The sequence below is a fragment of the Schistocerca cancellata genome, chromosome 2 (assembly GCF_023864275.1).
Source record: "Schistocerca cancellata isolate TAMUIC-IGC-003103 chromosome 2, iqSchCanc2.1, whole genome shotgun sequence".
NCBI lineage: Eukaryota > Metazoa > Arthropoda > Insecta > Orthoptera > Acrididae > Schistocerca > Schistocerca cancellata.
Window position 1 is genome coordinate 811619969 of NC_064627.1, and position 22292 is coordinate 811642260.

Consider the following 22292-nt stretch of genomic DNA (forward strand, 5'->3'; position numbering starts at 1 on the left):
AGTGTATTAGGTAATTTAAATATAATGGTCGTATAACACTCCCTTGGCGCACGCCCGAAGTTACTATTACGTCTGGAGACTTCTCTCCGTTCTGAATGACATACTGTTTTCCCTTCAGTCCAATCACACATGTGGACTGATATTCCGTGCGCTCAGGTGTTGTCCATTAGGCGGCAGTATGTAACTGCATCGAACGCCTTCCGCCTTAGCAAGCGATAAGAACCGCTATTAAATGCCTCGGAGATCTGCCGAAGCATTAGACGCTGGTCGATAGCGATTCGAGTCTCCCGCCGCCATGTATCGCAAGCTGCTACTGACGTTCGCCCTTCTGCTTGTGGCCCTCGTCTGCATCGCCGCTGCCGAGGAAACCAAACCTGCCGGTATGTGACGAGGCGCAGCAGTTGGCTTCTGGGAATCATTATTCCTGTAGCTCCATTGTTTACGTATTACGTCAGAATCCAGGCCTCATAGCAACGATTATCTGTGTCTTTAACCGGAAGCCTGAGTTATAAACATATACAAAATGTTTCCATATCTATCTATATAAATAAAAATCGGTTGCCGATGTATGAAAGATCATCGCATGAGAACGTCTCGGCCGATTTGGCTGATTTTTTGTGTTCTTAATAATTGTCAAGTCATGGTTCGTATGAAAGAAAATTTTTGGAAAACCCACTAAAATATGGTGGTATTTTTGTATGAAAATATCGATGAAAGAAATTTGCCTGTCGATTTGATAGTTCTGCTGTCACATGTTTTCTGCCAAATGTGGCATTCACTTTGTTAGTTCTGCTGTCGCGTGTTTACGTAACGACAACAAATTCTGTATTGAATATTGATATTTTGCGAAAAAGAATACAATTGAAAACGATATTTCAGTGTGTTATCGGCGGGAATCATACCTCTGGTGTGTTGTAAAGATTGAGTTGATGTCAGTTCGAGGTAATGTGGTGGGTTGCGAGCATTCGATTGATTTCAGTTCGTCGTTTAATTCCTTGGAAAAAAAATGCCACCAGTGAGGCGTCGAAATATCCATCGGCGTAACAGCAACACAAGTCAATGAGACTGACGAGAGCGTTTGCGGGTTTGAATGCGGGGGACTAAGGGTTTCTCACGAGCGTTCCACTGTGATTCCACGGGCGGGGGACTAAGGGTTTCTCACGAGCGTTCCACTGTGATTCCACGGTAGTCAATTCCGATGTAACATAATTCATTTCAGTACATTCATTTCTTAGACAACATTCGGCTTGATGAATCTATTCTCGATTCCTGATTCTCGATTCATCATTAACGTACAACGAACAACCCTCTGCGATGTCATTAAAGACATGTTATATAACAAAAACTTTCTGTAAAACCAGCTGCGAGAAAAAACATGCTAAGCTGTGCTGTAAAATTTGCGGTTTTTCCTTTTCGCAGTCGTTTCCAACATAAAAGAGGAGGATTGTGTTTACGGCTAACTTTATAATCCTACCTGTTAGTAGATTAAAACCATGCGAAATATTGTCTTTTAAGCTATTATCCTCACCGATCCACGAGCTGGTAAAGTCTCTCTCATACTCCGTGTACTAATAATTCCAATCGAATTACCCATTCATTTTGACTTCTGTTACCAATAAAGGTTTCGTTTGCAACACCAATAAATAAGAATAGGGGGGGAGGGGGAGGAGAATATGGACAGAAGGAGGGAGGAAATTGATATATGGTAGATGAAGGAGGATGTGGTCAGAGAGATGAGGGAGGAGATGGATAGATAGTGTGGGAGTGGAGAGGAAGGTGACGCACAGAGATAGGGGAGAGGAGGAAGAAATGGACACAGGCAGGGGGCAGGACGAAGGGGATATAGAGAAGGGGGCAGGAGATCAGGATCTGTATCCAATTCCCGTACATATTTAGCAATTGCGAAGTATTGCCGGGCCCACTCGTAAATAAATAAACACAATCAAACTGTCGTTGATTTGTTTTCACTTAGGTATTTAGTAATCTGACTGTCGTTGTTAGTACCGTAGGTACTAGTATCTTAGGCATCATATAAAACCAGGAATGATGTCACGGATTAAAATTGTCTGCCCGAACATAATCAGAACACCGCGTTGATTCTAGCAACACAAAATGTCCCCAACAACTAAAATAACTTCCCTTTTAAGTTTATTTTCAAAATCAAGCGCACAAAACTAGCTGAAGAAAGGCTGTGTAAAAGATCAACTAAAAGAAAACTATGATGTAGTAAAACAGGTGTTGAAAAGCAACACGTTGCACTATATGGACTTCTAATGCCCCAACCAAATGAATTTTAAAATTAGTGTAGTCGACGTTCGTGCTTCGGTTGCCCTACTCAATAATTCTTATTTCTTTTATGGAACTTCGTAATAAATAAACAATCAAGTATAAACCACTGAAAAGTTTCAAACGTTAACAATCTTATTTGTTTGATGTTTTATTCAGAAATAACACAAGTACTTTATTCACTTTTAGCCGATTTAGTTTCTTTCAGTTTAAAAGTACAAGAAATTTTTCTCAATCTATAGCGACAGTGTGAGACATAAAATAATTTCAGGAGAAATCGGTTAAAAAATACTTATGAATAACAAAGCTCTCTTTGATATAGCATGTGCGACAGAAAAATTATGAACATCTGAGCTCTCTTTGATGTAGCATGTGCGACGGAACAGTTACGGTTGATGAATAAAAGAAAAATATATCTATTCAAAAAAGCAGATAAAAATTCTCTTGACGGCTTCCTAATAGACAATCTCAACACCTTCCAAATTAATAATGTAAGTGTAGACCAGATGTGGCTTGAATTCAAAGAAACAGTATAGGCAGCAAGTGAGAGATTAATACGAAATAAATTAACAAACGACGGAGCTGATCCTCCTTGGTACACATAACAGGTCAGAACACTGTTGTAGAAACAACGAAAAAACGTGCCAAATTTAAACAGACGCAAAATCTCCAAGACTGGCGATCTTTTGCACAAGCTCGAAATGTAGCGCGGACTTCAACGCGAGATGCTTATAACAGTTTCCACAACGAAACTTTGTCTCGAAACCTGACAGAAAATCCAAAGAGATTCTGGTCGTATGTGAAGTATGTTAGCGGCAAGAAACAACCAATGCCTTCTCTGCGCGATAGCAATGGAGATAATATCTAAGACAGTGCTGCCAAAGAAGAGTTACTAAACACAGACTTCCTAAATGCCCTCACAAAAGAAGACGAGGTAAATATTCCAGAATCCGGATCAAGAACAGCTGCCAACGTGAGTAACGTAGAAGTAAATATCCTCGGAGTAGTGAAGTAACTTAAATCACTTAATAAAAGCAAGTCTTCTGGTCCAGACTGTATACCAATTAGATTCCTTTCAGAGTATGCTGATGCATTAGCTCCATACTTAACAATTATATACAACCGTTCGCTCGACGAAAGATCCGTATCCAAAGACTGGAAAGTTGCACAGGTCACAATATTCAAGAAAGGTAGTAGGAGTAATCGACTAAATTACAGGCCCATATTGTTAACGTCGATATGCAGCAGGATTTTGGAACACATATTGTGTTCAAACATTATGAGTTAACTCGAAGAAAACGCTCTACTGGCGCACAGTCAACATGGGTTTAGAAAACATCGTTCTTGTGAAACACAACTAGCTCTTTATTCACATGAAGTGTTGAGTGCTATTGACAAGGGATTTCAGATCGATTCCGTATTTCTGGATTTCCGGAAGGCTTTTGACACTGTACCACACAAGCGGCTTGTAGTGAAATTGCGTGCTTATGGAATATCGTCGCAGTTATGTGACTGGATTTGTGATTTCCTGTCAGAGAGGTCACAGTTCGTAGCAATTGACGGAAAGTCATCGAGTAAAACAGAAGTGATTTCTGGTGTTCCCCAACGTAGTGCTATAGGCCCTTTGCTGTTCCTTAAGTGAGACAATTTGAGCAGCCGTCTTAGGTTGTTTGCAAATGACGCTGTCGATTATCAACTAATAAAGATATCACAAGATCAAAACATATTGCAAAATGATTTAGAAAAGATATCTGAATAGTGTGAAAATTGGCGGTTGACCATAAATGACGAAACCTATGAGGTCATCCACATGAGTGCTGGCAGGAATTCGTTAAACTTCAGTTACACGATAAATCAGCCTAATCTAAAAGCCGTAAATTCAACTAAATACCTAGGAATTACAATTACGAACAACTTAAATTGGAAGCAACGCATAGAAAATGTTGTGGGGAAGGCTAACCAAAGACTGTATTTTATTGGCAGGACACTTAGAAATTGTAACAGATCTACTAAGGAGACTGCCTGCACAACGCTTGTCAGTCCTCTTTTAGAATACTGCTGCGCGGTGTGGGATCCTTACCAGATCGGAGTACATCGAAAAAGTTCAAGGAAGGGCAGCATGTTTCGTATTATTGCGAAATTTGTGAGAGAGTGTCACTGAAATGATACAGGATTTGGGCTGGACATCATTAAAGAAAGGCGTTTTTCGTTGCGACGAAATCTTCTCACGAAATTCCAATCGCCAACTTTCTCCTCCGAATGCGAATATTTTGTTGACACCGACTTACATAGAGAGAAACGATCACTACGATAAAATAAGGGAAATCAGAGCTCGTACGTAAAGATATAGATATTCGTTCTTTCCTCGCTCTATACGAGATTGGAATAATAAAGAATTGTGAAGGTGGTTCGATGAACCCTCTGCCAGGCACTTAAATGTGATTTGCAGAATACCCTAGATGCGAAAATTTGCTCGAGCAGATGCTCCTTCCGAAGATATCAAAGAATTCCATGCACGTCTGGTGTTACTGATACGTTTAGCAGATCAGCACCAGTGCATACGACAAATAGAATCTGCAGAAACAGCTAAAAAAGCAATGGCCTGTCAACAGTTAGTTCTAGAAGCACAAGGAAGCGTAGCGTCATTCGCTTGAAGTGAAGTGGTTTAGGCCAATCGCACTGTGTTACGAGTATTCTGCTGAGGAATAATCATAATACGAGACGTGAACACGAAAAAAGTAGCGTCTTTTAATATTAATTATACAAGGAGGCCAATGACCCTTACATAATTCTAAATGTACTTTGGCCATAGATGTGTAAAAAAAAAAAAATGTGTGTATGTAGCTGTTAAGGGTGGTAAAAGGGCAGCTTTCACATTGATAACACTAATGTTTCATTCTCTATCACGCATTAAATTCTCCTGTACCTGAACATCGAAAACTGAAGAGCTACCAACCTCTGCCCTGCGCACCGATTAAGTGCTATGGTCGAAATGATACACGAAAGTAACAAGATTTCGTGAAATCGCATCCTAGGGGCTTTAATGTTTACATGGTTCATTTGCAGTAAAACATGCATACCGTGCAGCTACAATGCGACAATCGCTAGTCGATGATGTTGTCAACAGTGAAAATCGACATATCGTAGAACTGTAAATAACGTTGTAGATTGGCGTCGATACTTTGCTTACGTTTCTGTAAGAGTACCTGTGTGGTCATTTGCTCCCATTACCAGAAAATTCCTAATTTTTAATTTCTTCATTTTGAATAACTACGACTTTCGACTTCCCTTATTATATTTGTTTTTGGGTATGCCTAGAAAGAGAATGCAAATGAGTCAGATTGAAAGCCGCAGAGCTAGACAGATACTCTTTTTCCGTGGAGGAAGTAATAACAATGTGGACAATCATAATGATAATGCATCTGTCTTATTTAACGATCATAAAATTAATACGTGAGCATCGTAAATTGAATTTTTAAAATTAATTATATAAGGAGCCAATGAAACTTACATGATTCCAAAGAAACTTTGCTGTGGATGTGCACAAAAAAAACATGTTTCATACGTAGCCATTAGGAGACATAAAAGGAAATAGATACACACATGCAAAAAGTTTACTTTTTGTCTCTGACTTTGCTACCGACTTCAACCAACCGTAACTATCAGGTTTTTTTTTCTATCACTTTCTGACTGGTTTGATGCAGCTTGCTGCGAATTCCTCTCCTGCACCCTACGTCCTCAATTATTTGCCAGATATATTCCAATCACTGTCTTCCACCACAATTTCTACCCTCTACAGCTCCCTCTAGTACCATGAAAGTAATTCCTTCATATCTTAACAGATGTCCTATCATCCTCTCCCTTCTCCTTGTCAGTGTTTTCCACATATTCCTTTCCTCTCCAATTCTGCGCAGAACCTCCTCATTCCTCACCTTACCAGTCCACCTAGTTTTCAACATTCTTCTGTAGCGCCACATCTCAAATGCCTCGATTCTCTTCTGTTCTGGTTTTCCCGCTGTCCATGTTGAACAACCATACAATGCTTTGCTCCCAACGCACATTCTCATAAATATCTTCCTCAAATAAAGACCTATGTTTGATACTAATAGACTTCTCTTGACCAAGAATGCCTTTCTTGCCAGAGCTTTTGATGTCCTCCTAGCCCCGATCGTCATTTGTTATTTTACTCCCTAGGTGGTCGAATTCCTTAACTTCATCTACTTCGTGACCATCAACCCTGGTGTTAAGTATGTTGCTGTTCTCATTTCTGCTACTTCTCATTAGTTTCGTCTTTCTTCGACTTACTCTCAATCCATATTCTATACTCATTCCATTCAGTAAAACATGTAACTTCTTCACTTTCACTCAGGATAGCAATGTCATCAGAGAATCGTATCATTCGTATCCTTACAACTTGAATTTTAATTCCACTCCCGAACCTTTCTTTTATTTACATCATTTCTTCTTCGATGAACAGACTGAACGGTAGGGGTGAAAGACTACTTCCTCTTCTTACACCCTTTTTAACGTGAGAACGAAGTTATTTTCAATAACTACGACTTTCGACTTCCCTTATTATATTTGTTTTTGGGTATGCCTAGAAGGAGAATGCAAACGAGTCAGATTGAAAGTCGCAGAGCTAGACAGATACTATTTTTGCATGGAGGAAGTAATAGCAACGTGGACATTCATAATGATAATGCATCAGTTTTATTTAACGATCATAAAATTATACGTGAGCATCGTAAATTGAATTTTTAAAATTAATTATACAAGGAGCCAATGAAACTTCCGTGATTCCAAAGAAACTTTGCTGTAGACGTGCACAAAAAAACATGTGCATACATAGCCATTAGGAGACATAAAAGGAAATAGATACACACATGCAAAAAGTTTACTTTTTGTCTCTGACATTGCTACCGACTTCTACCAACCGTAACTATCAGGCTTTTTTTCCATCACTTTCTGACTGGTTTGATGCAGCTTGCTGCGAATTCCTCTCCTGCACCCTACGTCCTCAATTACAGGTATTTGCCAGATATATTCCAATCACTGTCTTCCACCACAATTTCTACCCTCTACAGCTCCCTCTAGTACCATGAAAGTCATTCCTTCATGTCTTAACTGATCATAATAAGAATGGTCGTCCATTCTTATTATTCCCTCTTGGCTCTTGTACATATTGTATATTACCCATCTCTCCCTTTAGCTTACCCCTATTTTTCTCAGTATTTCGAAAATCTTACACCATTTTACACTGTCGAACGCTTTTCCCAGGACGACAGATCCCATGAACGTGCTTGATTTTTCATTAGTCTTGCTTCTATTATCAACCGCAACATCAAAATTGCCTTTCCTAAAGCGAAACTGATCTTATCTAACACATCTCAATTTTCCAAAATGAGATTTTCACTCTGCAGCGGAGTGTGCGCTGATATGAAACTTCCTGGCAGATTGAAACTGTGTGCCCGACCGAGACTCGAACTCGGGACTTTTGCCTTTCGCGGGCAAGTGCTCTACCAACTGAGCTACCGAAGCACGACTCACGGCCGGTACTCACAGCTTTACTGCTGCCAGTACCTCGTCTCGTACCTTCCAAACTTTACAGAAGCTCTCCTGCTGTGAGTATCGGGCGTGAGTCGTGCTTCGGTAGCTCAGTTGGTAGAGCACTTGTCCGCGAAAGGCAAAGGTCCCGAGTTCGAGTCTCGGTCGGGACACAGCTTTAATCTGTCAGGAAGTTTCATATCAGCGCACACTCCGCTGCAGAGTGAAAATATCATTCTGGAAACATCTCCCAGGCTGTGGCTAAGCCATGTCTCCGCAATATCCTTTCTTTCAGGAGTGCTAGTTCTGCAAGGTTCGCAGGAGAGCTTCTGTTAAGTTTGGAAGGTAGGAGACGAGGTACTGGCTGAAGTAAAGCTGTGAGTACCGGGCCTGAGTCGTGCTTCGGTAGCTCAGTTGGTAGAGCTCTTGCCCGCGAAAGGCAAAGGTACCGAGTTCGAGTCTCGGTCGGACACATAGTTTTAATCTGCCAGGAAGTTTCACATCTCAATTTTCTTTTCTATTCTTCTGTGTATTATCCTGGTCAGAAACTTGGGTGAGTGAGCTGTTAAGTTGATTGTGCGATAATTCTCGCACTTGTCAGCTCTTGCAACCTTCGGAATAGTGTTAATGATATTTTCCCGAAAGCCAAATGGTATGTCGACAGATTCATGCACCCTACACCCCAACGTGAATAATCGTTTCGTTGCCACTTCCCAATGGTTTTAGAAATTGAGATGGAATGTTATCTATCCATTCTCCCTTATTTGATCGAAAGTCCTCCAAAGCTCTCTTAAATTTTGATTTTAATACTGGTCTATCCAGGGTGACAATATTCTGCTGCCATTGTCGAAATTCCACTATGACAACTTACATAAAACCGTTGGCGTTCAGTGTTCTCATTTCTCATTACCTTTTTAGTCTTCATTGCCTTTATGCGTTCCAATTTACATTTGTTGTAGCAGTGTACCATTCCATATTGCTATACTCGCATTTGAAGGCCTTGTTTCAGTAGTGACACACCTCCAATTTTGTTCTTTCAGAGGTAGTGAGGCTTAAACATAATTGAGTGATGGTAATAGAAAGAAACGGTAATCCCTTGCAACGAGCAATATTTCAGGTTGTATGAATTCACTATAGTCCTTTTCATAATTTCATGATGCTGCCTGCTTAAGAGTTTTCTTAAAAACATTATACTCTTTTCGTTTTCATTCAGTTCGTGTCTACTGCTACCCTAAACTCCCGTTCATTAAATGTCGGTAACATATGTTACCGACATTGTGTGAAATCCCGGTATTCTATAGAATGCTTAGGTAATATATAGAATGCCTGATGGTTTTGGGCAAACTATGAAATACAAGTTTTTTGTGAAAATGCTGCATACTTAACCTAGGCATTCTATACAATTCCTAGGCATTATACAGAATGACCAGTACCATTTACGCAAAGTATTAAAAGGGCGCAAGATGAGACCCCTTTATTAATAAATAGGCATTTGAAATTGAATAAACAAAACTATGAAATAAAGCAGGGATATTCTTTATGGAAAACAATGTAAGCAGAAGTCAGATTAAAGTACTTGTTACAGTGAGTACTCACACAAAAAACACTTTATATTTTGGCAATTCGATCTTGTACAAACATTTTATGGCTTAAAGAAGAATGCGAACAGAATATTTCTACTGGTAAAACAGAAAGCAGACCTACGTGTTGCACCAGGGAAGGCTAGAGTGACATTTTGAATTGTACTTAATTTTCTTTTTCAAACAAAAGCACCTCATACTTTGGCATTTCGTGTTGCACATACACCTGACGAATCCTTGGCCGCTTCCTGTGGACTGAGAATCAGCTGCAAGTGTTTGGTGGAACGTGTTCAATTCTCATGAAGTTCTTTGGACATACTGTGAATTCTGGTCTTGCGTAGAGCTGCTTCAAGATTCCTTCTGCAGTCCGAAGTCGGCAAAAGCTATATTCCGCCACGTTCATAACAACGGCCAACAGATTCCGTGAGTCACCCAGCCCTTTGTCGATGTCGGGAATTGGAAGTCGCACAGTGGCACCCAAAGGCACAAGAGGATTTTTTTTATCAGAACCCATTCTCATTTTTTGGCCTAAAACTCAAAGTTCAGTTTCGATTCCGTTTTAGTTTTACTAGCTTTCTCAATATTGAAGCAAACACTGCACATAGTGCTAACACCATAACCTTCTATTTCGTTGCCGTCATGATCTTTGGGAGAATGTACTCAGATTACATGAACGTTTTGGCAAAATTTTTGACATATATGAGCACCGCTGGTTTCTTTTAAGGAGACGTAACATGTATCAGAAAATGGATTTTCGGTAACCACAGAAATGGAAAGCTCTTCGGTAACCAAGGCTTCGTCACTGTTTTGGTTTCCTCCAACATGGATTCCATTCTCAGATACATGTTCTGCAGGGAGCTGTGTCTCTTGCAGTGATTCATATCGTCTTTCTTTCTGCTGTTGTGTTGTTTGTACGCTATTACTTTTTCCACCTCTCCTTCAGTCTTATTCTGTAGTGGTCAATCCAAGGATTGGTTTGCAACTGCTACAATGGCAGCTTGTCTCCATTCTGTGCGTCTTTCAGCTTTTCTCTTCATTTCTTTATAGGTGTTACATCCCACATCTTTCACGATTTGATCCATGTACCTCAGTCGTGGTCTTCCTCTTGGTCTTTTACCCTCGGCATATCCCTCTATAATTGTGTTCAGGAGTCCTTTATGTCTTCATAGATGGCCTGTAAACTGCACAATTCTTTTAACAATGAAACTCCAGAAGCTTCTCTTCTCACCTGCTCTTTCCAGAACCACTTCGTTTGTGACCTTGTCGATGCAATTTATTTTGCGCATGCGTCTATAGCACCACATTTCAAAAGAATTTAGCTTCTGGTCTTCCTCTGTCCCTAGAGTCCATGTTTCACACCCATAGCATGCCACACTCCACACATATGGTTTCAAAAATCTTTTCCCTGATTTCAAGGCTGATGCTGTTAGATGTTAAGATGTTTTTCTTCTTCTTAAAAGCAGCCTTTGCTCGAGCAATTCTACTTCTCACTTCTACCTTGCTCCTTCCATCCCTGGTAATATTACTGCCCAGATAAGTAAATTTATCAACTTGTTCAAGCAGTTCATTGCCTACATGAACTTGGACTTTCACTTGATTTTTTTCGTCGCATGCCGTTACTTTTGTTTTTGCTTTATTATTTCTCATATTATATTCTTCCCCCATAACTTTTCCATTCTATTCAGTAGGACTACAAGATCTTCTTCACTTTCAGCCAGGACAGCTATATCATCGGCATATCTTATCATATCTATTCGTTGACCATGAATTACGTTTTATTAAACGCCGTCAGGCAGGGATGACGTCGAGAGACCTACTCTAGCTTTGCAGCCGAACAGAGCTTTGTGTGGTGACCTTTCAATCCCAAAATGGAAAGCACTGTTTTTGGTAAGTTGGACTAACCGCAGTCTGTCACTCCAGCAGCTAGTTTTTTCATCTTGCAGCCAAGAACACAGTATATTTTCAATATTTTGACGCTCCCCTGACTTTGTCGGCGTCGCGGCTTATCATGGACGACCGTCAAGGTGAACCAATACTCCTTTAGGCTGCTTGTCATATTGTCTGCAAATTCTCTGGCTTTATAGGACTATAGAAACATTGGAGCACCAAGCAAAGTAAATACGTTGATTAGGAAAGGCTACTTCTTCCGCTCTCTTTGGTTTCAGAGCCGTGAGAATTACAAAATTAGTGAGATGATCTTGGCACACCACTATAAACTTGTACTCTCTATCGGGAGGGAATTGAAAATGGATGATATCGACTTGACAACGGGAACGGAATTCTGAAAAAAAAACCATTGCCTTGACCACAACACCTTCTTTTAACACATTTTTGCTTCTTCTGGCAATGCTCACAAAGGTGAATGACGGCCCAATATCATGACGGGAGATGTTCTTACACTTGGGTGAAAATTCTTTCAACATCCTGTCCCGCCCTCCATGACCAATAGCCAAATAGGCCTTATGGAGTATGTCAAATAACTCGGATCCGGCGGTGTAAAGTTTAATAGCAGTCGAACCTTCTTTACCAGGATAGATCAACTTAGTCTTATATTGTTTCAGCAATCAATAGTCCCGTGGTTCCTTCTTCGTGATCGTCTTAGCCTTTTTCCCATCGTTGGCTGACATTTGGTTTCACTTAGGAAAACATGGTTTTTAGCGGCATTACTTGAGATAATTCATCGCAGTAGCGTCGTTGCATGACAGCATGGCGTAATTCCTGTCTTGGCACTACACACTCTTGCGATGAGGTGATACAAGAACAACGGGAAAGGATGACGGGAGAGCGTCTGTGGAACTTCAGCCAGATGCCATACACTGGAGAACTATTATGGCGATAACCGTCGTGTGGTAGTGGAACCTCGCACAACAATACGCCGTCTGCGCAACCATTAAACAAAGAACCGAACGACACCGCGAACAGTGGTAACGGGAAAAAATGGTGGGATTAGGCGTCTGCGCAACCATTAAACAAACAACCGAACGGCACCGCAGACAGTGGTAGCGGGAAAAAATGATGGGATTAGGAGTATTATATCCTTTGGCAGCGGACAATCCGGCAAAATATACAATACCTAGGTAATGTGTAAAATATCAATCTTTTCACACTTTTACGTTCGATTTCGGAATTCTATACATAACCTAGGCATTCTATAGAACGTTGGATTTCACACAATGCCAGTAAAATGTGCATCCTCGCGTTTATGTTTTCCCGCCGTCTGGAAGTTAGCTATATAACTCATCATAAGATAATTACTCATTAGTTCTTACTTCACTGCATTTTGCCGGCCGGTGTGGCCGTGCGGTTCTAGGCGCTTCAGTCAGGAACCGCGTGACCGCTACGGTCGCAGGTTCGAATCCTGCCTCGGGCATGGATGTGTGTGATGCTCTTAGGTTAGTTAGGTTTAATTAGTTCTAAGTTCTAGGTGACTGATGACCTCAGAAGTTAAGTCGCATAGTGCTCAGAGCCATTTCACTGCGTTTTAAGTGTGTGTTAGCGTTTTTCGGTTTACCGTAGAAGTATCGTCATGTGTAAAAAATATAGTTGTTGTCGTAGGCTAGCAAGTATGGCGGAAACATATCAGGACCGTGGGCTGGTATTTCATTGAGGAGACTGTACTGGGGAGGCCAGTAAAATATCAGATGAGGCTCTGTCATTGAGCTGTAGATTATGCAGTCGAGACAAGAGAATCTTGGAATAGGGAGGAAAGATTTGTGTCCATCAGGCACAATTAAAGGTAATGGATTTTGAATTGGATAGGTTGAAAACGGAAAGAGACAATGGGAACTGGTAAAACATAACAAGCAATAACCAACAGGAGAAAACCTTCAAAGATCGCAGTTCAGACTCCCGTTAATAATCATTTTGATATGCTACCTGAAACACGAGAAAATCCTAAGTCTGTGTTTGAGTCAAGTAGAAAGCAGCACACCCATAAGAACAACATTCAAGACTAATTAAGTAGAAAAGTCACATAGGAAGAAAAGAGCCCTGCTGCTATGTATCAGTCATGCGAGGGGTTTAGGGCAAATGCTACGAGAAAACCCAAGTGTAGATTACCAGATCATAACCACTGTGAAACCTAGTGGCGAGCTTAGCTAGGTGATGGAGAACATAATTTTGTGTCGAGTTTCTGATGAAGAAGATCAGGTGCTTACATCAGGAGTTCTAACATGTGTGAGACTGGTTCTGATCTACCTTGTTAACACAGCTGGGCAAGGACGCTCTGTGGGTGTTTTAGGAATGTATGCTGAAACTACGGCCTGCAAGGTAGGAAGACACCAGCTCACCATGCAGAGTTCAGAAGAGTGTAGCAGTACGGAGAGTGATGTAATCACACAATGAGTGTCGGTTCCACTACGCTCCCTGCAAAGGAAACGTCATCGCTAACAGAAATGAGTGTATGGGTTCAGGTATAACTATATGTTAGCAAGAATGAAAAACTTAGATTCTCGTTATTAAGGTTATTTTTACTCTAAGTATGACCTCATGACATAGTAATCATAATTATAATGTGTACAAGATGGTAAAATATTGATATTGGGTGTTCTCAACTGTGAAGCGAAATTCCGAACTATTCTAAGGTTCCAGAATGAAATTTTCGCTCTGCAACGGAGTGTACGCTGATTTGAAATCCCCTGGCAGATTAAAACTGTGTGCCGGACCGAGACTCGAACTCGAGACCTTTGCCTTTCAAATCAGCGCATACTCCACTGCATAGTGAAAATTTCATTCTGGAAACATGCCCCAGGCTGTGGCCAAGCCATGTCTCTGCAATATCCTTTCTTACAGCAGTCCTAGTCCTGCAAGTTTCGCAGAAGAACTTCTGTGAAGTTTGGAAGATAGGAGACGAGTTACTGAGGAAAGTAAAATTGTGAGGATGGGTCGTGAGTCGTGCTTGGGTAGCTCAGTTGGTAGAGCACTTGTCCATGAAAGGTAAAGGTCCTGAGTTTGAGTCCCGGTCCGGCATGCAGTTTTAATCTGCCAGGAAGTATTCTAAGGTTCTTCAGTAGTAAGATGGTTGATGACCATGTTGGGGGTCGATAGAATACAAAAAAATTAAATACAATTGGGGCCAGAGATATTAATTAAACTAAAATGTGCAATGAAAGTACCCAAAAATGAATGGGGTCTGTATAGGGTATGTAAATATCACTGCAAATATAATTGCACAATTAAAACAGTTCAGTAACTTCAGAGTATAAAGCACTGTGCAGTGGCTGATCAGTCCTTTCTGTTATATTGGATATATTGTGTGTTTTCCTTTCAATTAAGCCCGACAATCGTGAATATGTTTAACTACAGGTCATGGTTGAATGTACGAAAAAAATAGGTGACGACCACAGTTCTGAGTGTCGGTTGAATATCACGTTCTGCATGAGCGCGCATGTTTACCTTTCGTCGTCGGCGGCAGTGGCTGCTGTCGGCATGAACTGTGAACCTGAGAATCCATTCTAAGACTCTCTCGGCTGTTAAACACCGTGTGATACATTTCCTACGCATTAGGTGAAGCCTAGACTCCAAGTTATAGCCTACTATGTTTATTAGCATGGTACACGTCATTTAGGTGGAATAGCGTGTACATCTTTGATCTCAAATTTCTCGCAAGCGTTAACTGTCAGTGGTCGGTGCAATTCTCCATACTAGGAGACTTTGCAGTTTAACTCCTTAAGAGTTAAGATGAGCCTGTGTTGACATAATTATTCTCACAATCGTCTCAACGCAGCGCTAGTAGTCTCGCTCACTCTATGATTTGCTGCAAGAGAAGAGCAAATTTTGCTGTCTGCATTTTGTCTATATCAAAGCTGGCGGTTTCGCTTTTTCTTACTTTCTGGACAATGAGAGCGTTCATACTTGTTGTAATTCCATGCACTGGAGTTTCTGTAGCCTGTCAAAAGCGTCGTTTCTTTCGTAGGACAGAGACTAACTTCTGCTACCTAATACTGAGACAAACAGCTTTTTCCAAAATCAAATGTCCAAATGTGTGTGAAATCCTATGGGACTTAACTGCTAAGGTCATCAGTCCCTAAGCTTACACACTGTTGTTGTTGTTGTCTTCAGTCCTGAGACTGATTTGATGCAGCTCTCCATGCTACTCTATCCTTTGCAAGCTTCATCTCCAAGTACTTACTGCAACCTACATCCTTCTGCATCTGCTTAGTGTATTCATCTCTTGGTCTCCCTCTACGATTTTTACTCTCCACGCTGCCCTCCAATGCTAAATTTGTGATCCCTTGATGCCTCAGAACATGTCCTACCAACCGGTCCCTTCTTCTTGTCAAGTTGTGCCACAAACTCCTCTTCTCCCCAATTCTATTCAGTGCCTCCTCATTAGTTATGTGATCTACCCATCTAATCTTCAGCATTCTTCTGTAGCACCACATTTCGAAAGCTTCTATTCTCTTCTTGTCCAAACTATTTATCGTCCACGTTTCACTTCCATACATGGCTACACTCCATACAAGTACTTTCAGAAACGACTTCCTGACACTTAAATCTATACTCAATGTTAACAAATCTCTCTTCTTCAGAAACGCTTTCCTTGCCATTGCCAGTCTACATTTTATATCCTCTCTACTTCTATCATCATCAGTTATTTTGCTCCCCAAATAGCAAAACTCCTTTACTACTTTAAGTGTCTCATTTCCTAATCTAATTCCCTCAGCATCACCCGACTTAATTCGACTACATTCCAATAGCCTCGTTTTGCTTTTGTTGATTTTCATCTTGTATCCTCCTTTCAAGACACTGTCCATTCCGATCACTACTTAACCTAAATCATCCTAAGGACAAACACACACACCCATGCCCGAGGGAGGACTCGAACCTCCGCCGGGACCAGCCGCACAGTCCATGACTCCAGCGCCCTAGACCGCTCGGCTAATCCCGCACGGCACAGCTTTTTTCCACGCGGGTTTTAACACAGGTGGCCACAGTGAGTCACCAATGTTTTAAGTGGGGTTTCTCCGGACGCCTATCTCCCATCTCCAGCTGTATTCCTGCAGAAGGGCTTTCGAAAGGCTCGTTGTTAAAATCAGGGACAAGGGCGGCTTTTGCCGGCGGCCTGCACAGTGGCTGCCCTGAAGGTTTCGACCGAACATGGGACGAGCGTTGCCGTCATAAAATTCTCCTTTCCTCTGATCTGCGACTCATAGCTCAGGCTCAAATGGCTCTGAGCACTATGCGACTTAACTTCTGAGGTCATCAGTCGCCTAGAACTTAGAACTAATTAAACCTAACTAACCTAAGGACATCACACACATCCATGCCCGAGGCAGGATTCGAACCTGCGACCGTAGCGGTCTTGCGGTTCCAGACTGAAGCGCATTTAACCGCACGGCCACACCGGCCGGCACTCATAGCTCAGGTCTGGGAAATCACTTGCATGCAATTACTAGTGTGAGTGTTAGTGGGTTATATTCACAAAATGTCGTCTTGTTTATTCGATTTGCCTACCAATAAAATTCCTACATTTGCACGTAACTATCTTGTGTGACATATCAGTTTCATAAGAATTGTTTCAGGAATTCAGTGTGTGTTATTTGACTGACGCCTTACGGAGCAGGATACAGCCTTATTCAAATGGCTCTGAGCACTATGGGACTCAACTGCTGAGGTCATTAGTCCCCTAGAACTTAGAACTACTTAAACCTAACTAACCTAAGGACATCACAAACATCCATGCCCGAGGCAGGATTCGAACCTGCGACCGTAGCGGTCTTGCGGTTCCAGACTGCAGCGCCTTTAACCGCACGGCCACTTCGGCCGGCTACAGCCTTACTAACGACTTAGAGAATACACTGAGGTGACATAAAACATGAGATACCTCCTAATATCGCGTCGGACTTCCTTTTGCCCAGCATAGTGTGGCAACTCGACACGGCTTTGTCTAAACAGGTCTTTGGAAGTTCCTACTGATATACTGAGCCATGCTGCCTCTATAGCCCTCCGCAATTGCGAAAGTGTTGCCGGTACAGGATTTTGTGCATGAACTGACCTCTAAATTATGTCACATTAATGTTGGATGGGTTTCATATCAGGCAATCTGGGTGGCCATGTCACTCGGTCAAATTGACCAGAATGCTATCCGAACCAACTAGGAAAAACTGCGGCTCGTGACAATTCCATCATTGTTTGGGAACAAGAAATCCATGAAATGCAGCAAATGGTCTCCAGAACAATTTTGTCAATTTGTGATCCAGCTGGTCAGTAGACCCACCCAATCCATTCCATGCAAACACAACACACACCATTATGGAGCCACCACAGGCTTGCACAGTGCGTTATTGACAACGCGAGTCATGGCCTCATGGAGTCTGCGCCACAGTTGAACCCTACCATCAAACTGGAATCAGGACTCGTCTGACAAGGCAACAGTTTTCCAGTCGTCTAGGATCCAACCTAAATGGTCACAAGCCCTGGAGAGGCACTGCAAGCTATGTTGTGCTGTAAGCAAAGGCCCGCGGGCTAATTGTCTGCTGCCATAGCCCATTAACGCCTAATTTCGTCGCATTGTCCTAATGGATACGTTTGTCGTATGTCCCACTTTGATTTGTATGGTTAATTCAGGCAATGCTACTTGTCCGTTAGCACTGACAACTCTACGCAAATGCTGGTGCTCTCGGTTGTTAAGTGAAGGCTGTCGGCCACAGAGATGTCCATGGTGAGAGGTAATACCAGAAATTTCGTATTCTTGGCATACTCTTGACACTATGCATCTCAAAATATTGAATTCCCTAACGATATCTGAAGTAGGATGTCCCATGCATCTAGCTCCAACTACCATTCAACGTTCAGAGACAGTTAATTTCCGTCGTGCTCTCATAATCACGTCGGAAACCTTTTCATGTGAATCACCTGAATACAAATGATAGCTTTGCCAATGTGCTGCCCTTTTATACCTTGTGTAGGAGATACTAACGCCATCTGCATATGTGCATATCGCTGTCCCATGACTTTTGTCATCTTAGTGTAGTACTGCTCGTTGTCTGTGAATTTAGAGTAGATCAAAAGAATGTTTATCTAAGTACTAAACTACATAAAAATTACATTAACGCTGATGGTGACGTAGTATTTAAAATGCAGGGTGTTTCAAAAAGAATCATCCGATTTGGCATGTCTATATTTCCGAAACTAATAAACATATACAATGAATTTTGTTTTTTGATGAATGAAAAACTCAAAAAGGTTTTTTTCATACATTGTCATGGGTGTTCGATATACCCTTCTTGAGACACAGGGCGTATGTTATTGTGGCATTCAAATTGTTCCCACACTGCAGCGAGCATGTCTTGAGTTACAGCTTCCGCAGCTGCTGTTATGTGATGTCTCAGTTCATTCATTTTTGTTGGTGGCGGAGACACATAAACAGAGTCTTTTATGAACCTCTGCAAGAAATAATCACATACAGTCAAGTCAGGTGACCTTTGAGGTCAGTAATGTAAGGCTGAATTATTTGGTCCAGTGTGACCGGTCCATCGTTCAGTAATCCTTTGATTTAAAAATTTCCACACTTCCAGATGCCAGTGTGGCGGTGCCCCATCCTGTTGGTAAATGAAGTCGTTCGAATCCGTCTCCAACTGTGGGAAAAGAAAGTTCTCAAGCATATCGAGATATGTGCTTCCTGTAACAGTGTTCTCGGCAAAGAAAAATGAGCCATACATCTTTTCCTGTGAAAATGCCAAAAACACATTAAATTTTGAAGAGTCCCTCTCATGTTGTACAACTTCATGTAGCTGTTCCATACCCCATATTCTCACATTATCACGCTTCACCTTTCCATTTAAATGGAATGTTGCCTCGTCATTAAACACTAAGTGTGGAAGAAAACTGTCATACTCGATCTTGTCAAGAACGAAAAAGTACTCCACATGTTGTTGTTTGTCACTTCACAAAGAGCTTGCAGTAGCTGAATTTTGTATGATCTCATCGACGCAACACACGCCAGACGGACATCGGGGACATGTTGAGCTGTCGAGCTGCACGGCGACCGTATTTCTGCCGACTCCTTGTTATACTATGACGGATGCGTTCGACGTCTTTGTCAGACACTGAAGGACGGCCCGGCGATTTGCCTTTACACAAACAACCTGTTTCTGGGAACTGTTCACGCCATTTTCTAATGCTCTGTGCTGTAGGAGGATCCACACCACACCTAGGACGAATGTCACGCTGAACAATTATTACTGACTCGCACTGCGCAAAACGTAGGACACAAAACGCTTTTTGTTGTCCCGACACCGTTTTTACTATAACTAAAGCGGGCGCACACTGCTGCTACCTAGCGGGAGCCATGTAACACTCGAGAGTTTACTCTATCCAACACTGGTCCTTCCCTTACATATCTCAAATAACAAAACAGTTATGATTTATTAAAACTGGATGATTCTTTTTGATACACCATGTATATTCTTATGCACAGCACTGAAGAACACAATTAGCTGGAGATTGTTTGACACCGCCATAACAGGTGATAGCTTCGCTACGAGGGACGGCCACGGACACTGAAACAAGTACTGTTGCCGTTTCAGGGGGCATAAAAACGACTTACAACATCTGCTGGCTGGGCAACTGGGCGTGCGATTGCTACTGCAACTTGTTCGGCCAGCCGGGCTACCAGGTGGGGCAGTGCGTCGCCGGGGACTGCCTCTGCACTTCCGGATAGCGAACCAGTGACTGAAACTGCGCTTCGACACCACAGGTAACCGCGTGCTACTGCCATCAATATCTGTTATGTGTGACATACCGTGTTCTCAGAATGAGATTTTCATTCTGCAGCGGAGTGTGCGCTGATATGAAACTACCTGGCAGATTAAAACTGTGTGCCGGACCGAGACTCGAACTCGGGACCTTTGCCTTTCGCGGGCAAGTGCTCTCAAGTCTCGGTCCGTCACACAGTTTTAATCTGCCAGGAAGTTTCATATCAGCGCACAATCCGCTGTAGAGTGAAAATCTCAATCTATAAACATCCCCTAGGCTGTGGCTAAGCCATGTCTCCGCAAATCCTTTCTTTCAGGAGTGCTTGTCCTGCATGGTTCGCAGGAGAGCTTCTGTAAAGTTTGGAAGGTAGGAGACGAGGTACTGGCGGTAGTAAAGCTGTGAGGACGGGGCGTGAGTGGTGCTTGGGTAGCTCAGTTGGTAGGGCACTTGCCCGCAAAAGCCAAACGCCCCGAGTTCGAGTCTCGGTCCGGCACACAGTTTTAATCTGCCAGGAAGTTTCATACCGTGTTCTGTTCTTTCTTAAATTACCTATTCAGCTCCGATCTGCAGGTGCCCACGTGAAACAGCTTGCTCATGTTACTGCAAGTTGAAAAAGAGAGAGAGACTGATATATATATATGCGGATGATAAACCCCTTCCCTCTAAAATTTCCCTCCTTCATACCTCCTCTGTGTTGTCACAGATGATGTGTCACTGATCTCATATGTACTACTAAGATTACAGTACACGCGAGGTGCCTATTTGCTTCCACAGCCCTGAGTGGAATGCGTAAGTTCTATTGAGCGTTCACCAACCTGCAGTCTTCTATAGTCGTTGTCCCCAGCGCAGAAAACAGCAAGTAGATCGTGAATCTGTTATTTTGAGGCTGTAACTCTTAGCGATGAATTGATATTATGTAATAATTAAATTTCCAATTAGTTTGTTTACATGGGATGCCACTCGCTTTCCCTTGGCAGAACACGAGAAATTGCACAATTACATTCCACTTCAGTCACAAATAATTTCCATTCTTCAAAAAATAATGAACTACGCATTTCCTTAATTAGTATGGTACTGTTCTCAAGTATATGTCCAAATAACAAGAGTTTTCTAATAAAGTCTTAACACCGACTGCGGCAGAAAACATGTCTATCCTCCGAGGTTACCTAATCGGCTCTATTCACAGACTAGACACTGCAAATTAAATCTTAACTGATACCGCCGCGGACAATATATCCGTCCTCAGAGACTGCCGAACCAGCTATGATCTAACAGCCGGACCACTTCGCCCGCCATCCAAGTTAGGCGCAATCCGAAGATCACCGAAGTGCTTCGCCTGCCTTTTCGTTAAGCAGTTGTTTATTATTCTACTGCCTATTAATACTTGTGAAGTAATGGAATCATAGCATGCTATTGAGAGATGCTTTAATTTGAAATACAAGTAAATACGCTTTTTAGTACGTCTACTATTAATAACAGAAGATTACCATTCTGGTTCGCAACTTCCGAACGCAGCAGCCAATCGCAGAGAAGGACCACAATTCAAGCAATCTTTCTCACGATACCGGTACAGAACAACCATCTGTTTTGGTACCTCACACCACATTACGTTATCTTGCCACTGTTGCCTTCTCAACTGCTCTAAAAAGAGCTTGTTGTACCCGAGTATGATGCTGCAAAGCCATAAATATTAAACGTGACATAGTTCTCCATGTAAGTTATATCTTGCTTACGATGCCGCTGATCCGATGAAAAGTCAGTGCTATAGCACTCGTCCAGTTACCTCACTTCAGAATATCTTGCCAGGGCTGTCATATCTGCATCTAAGCCTATATCCACACTCTGCAGACGATCGTGAACTCCATGGCAGAGAGTATTTTGCAGAGTATCAGGTATTAGAGTTTCATCCCGTTCCATTCATGCATTGAGCGCGAGAAGAATGACCTCTGTGCGCATAGTAATTCACCTAATCTTAATAAGACATAATGAAAATGAAAGCTACAAACCTAGCTGCAATAAGGCCTGTTTCAGCTTCATAACCATTATCAAGCCAACTTCAAAAATAACATTGGTGAAATTAGCCATGCGTAAATCGTCTCTTTTTTGTTTTGTAAACATACAGAACCGCAGTAAAGAGCTGTCAAAATACTGAATTGTCAAAATATTTGTCAAAACGTATTTTTA

General features: G+C 41.9%; 1 long non-coding RNA gene and 1 other non-coding gene across 2 annotated transcripts in view; both read left to right on the plus strand.

Annotated features, from left to right (window-relative positions):
• Positions 1 to 267: 267 nt before the first annotated feature.
• The window catches only part of LOC126162688 (uncharacterized), a 91307-nt gene continuing 69282 nt past the window's right edge, over positions 268 to 22292 (plus strand). Inside the window, exons 1-2 of the long non-coding RNA XR_007535098.1 lie at positions 268 to 380; positions 19940 to 20109. This is a non-coding gene — a long non-coding RNA (uncharacterized LOC126162688). The remainder of the gene's footprint in view (positions 381 to 19939; positions 20110 to 22292) is intronic.
• On the plus strand, positions 7930 to 8003 carry Trnas-cga (transfer RNA serine (anticodon CGA)). The gene has a single exon. It is a non-coding gene; the product is annotated as a tRNA-Ser (tRNA).